The following is a 2,518-nucleotide window of genomic DNA, read 5'->3' as shown; positions in this document are numbered from 1 at the left end:
CATAGCGCTTCATTAATTCACCACGTTTCAAAAAGTTATTTGTTTTCCTTGTTTTCACTTGAAAGGCGGCGGCGTCTCAGAGGACAGTCATTTGGCAAGAGTCGGGGTTTTGCTGCTGATGACAGAACATTTCCCAGCTGTCTCACAAACAATGCCTTTATATTTGCTGGCAGGAGTTTGGCTAAATATTGGCAAGTGGGGCAATGGACGAAGTAAAAAAAAAAGTTGTATTATGCTGCCCTGGATTGATGCCTCGGGGTGCACAGTGCAATATTGGTCGGAACATTTTTTTTCTCTTTCCTCAAACTTTCCCATGATTGATGAAAGCAGAGGTAGAACGCCTCTTCTTTGTTGACTTCAGATCCAATTAGAGTCACATGGAGGTGGCTGTTGATGAAAAGAAAGCAAGTGACCATGAAGCCTCCTTCATTGTTGTCATTATTAGCTCACTTTTCAGTTGTTCATCAGCAGAGGAAGGATTCAGAAGAGAAAAGCCCTTACATCACTTTAGCATATCTTCAGTGGTTTTCAGCACTGAGTGAAACCTGCCTGCTTCACTGCACCTGGACTATTGTTTCACCACATAAAGGCACACGAATCCGTCTGCATGTGACTTGTCAATGGCCTGGTGGTTAGTGCGAAGACTTTGAACTGATGAGAGGATTTTTTTTTCTCTCGATGGGTTATGTATTTTATTACAAACCGACTACTGCTCGAAAGGACACATGATCTTGCATTGCATTGTGCTGCATCTTCATTCTTTCCATTTGCTTACATCTGAAATAGATGCGACGCCCTGAGAGAGACATGACAAGCATCTGGAAAGATGCCATTACATGATGATCCTGTTGTCAGAACTGACAAACATGAACTGGTTCTCACGGACAGAGTCGAGACTGGGAAAGGGTTTCAGTTAGGGATGGCAATAACAATACACCATATGCCGCCAAACACAATCTCCACAATGACAATGACAATTCTGCATCACGCGAAGAATTTGATAAACACGCGGCTCACTCGCTGCATTGGACCTACGGACGTGAACATGACGAGACCGTGGCGGTGCGTCCGTACGGTGACAGTTGTGGAGAGTGTGGTGGACTTTTGGTTCATGATCATAGGCTTAATTATTATTATTATCTTATTTTTAATGCAGGGAACCTTTGATAATGACACTGGTTGACTCTGAGTCTCTGGATCTGTGTTTATTTTATTAGATAGAGTGGTTGTCTGCCTTGGTTCATATCAACACATGCAGGTCTCCTGCTGCGCTGGCGCCTCGGCGAAACACCATGGTGAAAATAGTTGGATATTGGACGAAGCTCCGCTCCAGTATTGGCGGCGAAGGTCCTCTTCCGAGTCCCCATTAGGGTTCAGTGATCGTGGACACACTCTCATAGGCAGCGCTAATGCTACGACGGCAGCAGTTAGGGACCATCAACAAATTCTAAAGCGGTCAAAGTATTAGTGAAAGCTTCAATAAGGCAATGAAAAACAACCATTTTAGGAGAGAAAATTGTGAAAAGGTTTTTCATCACCCAAGACAAAGGACTGACAGTTTGTGTAATGATTTCCAGGATAGAATATGACTAAATGATAATTTATTCAGATGATTTCTAATATTTCTTCAATAGCATCTAGGAAATGTGTCCATACTGCTCCATAGCAGTATGAGAGTAAGAGACGTGAGCTGCAGCAGACAGACGGCTCAATTTAACCCCGAAATAAAACTGGCAGAGCAGCCTGTCAGACATGAGCAGGTTCTACCAGAGACGTGAAACATTGAATTTCTCATCTCTACACTTAGTCAACTATTATATTTAAACATAAACAAATAATGATGTTGGAGAGAAACTCCACTAATAAGTTTCATCATAAAACAGTTTCAAGAGAGACTGTAGTTTCCAACACATGGAATAAAATGAAAATGTATTTATTGTTACAATAATTGTGATCGCCGAAATGACAACAGTTATCTCAATAACTTTTTTGTCCTTATCGCCCGTCCCTAGTTCCAGTGGGCTATGTTGACAATGGCCACCGGGTCGGACACTGAAGTGGTGTATTTGATGGCTTAGGTTTATATAGTGCTTTTCCCGACGCCCAATGATTCATCATATTGGATTCATGCTGGATTCACAGCTGTGCTAGAGCAGCCTGGCCAAAGCACCGACTGCCAGTATGTGCAAAACAGCCCCTGCAACCACCTGCTATACCACTCACACAAGGCAAAGCCTCTTGCCCAAGGACACATGGCAGCATGATCCGATTATTGGTCAACACTCTCCACCTGGGCCAGAGCGACGCATCACTTTTGTAGTTTTGGTCGTGAAGTCCCAGCTGTGCGTCTCTCATTGAACACCTTTGCATCTTGTTTTTCCCTTAAAAAAGGACTGAGGAAAGGCATGAATGTGTTTGCCCCCTAAATTGACCATTACTGCGGTGCCACTTAGCCGTGTTTAACATCACAGCGCAAAGTCAAGGCTCTCCCCTCGGCCCTCGCGTCGCTCGAATTAAA

The sequence above is a fragment of the Synchiropus splendidus genome, chromosome 9 (genome assembly GCF_027744825.2).
Source record: "Synchiropus splendidus isolate RoL2022-P1 chromosome 9, RoL_Sspl_1.0, whole genome shotgun sequence".
Lineage (NCBI taxonomy): Eukaryota > Metazoa > Chordata > Actinopteri > Syngnathiformes > Callionymidae > Synchiropus > Synchiropus splendidus.
The sequence above is the reverse complement of the archived record's forward strand: the minus strand, read 5'-3'. Positions refer to the sequence as shown.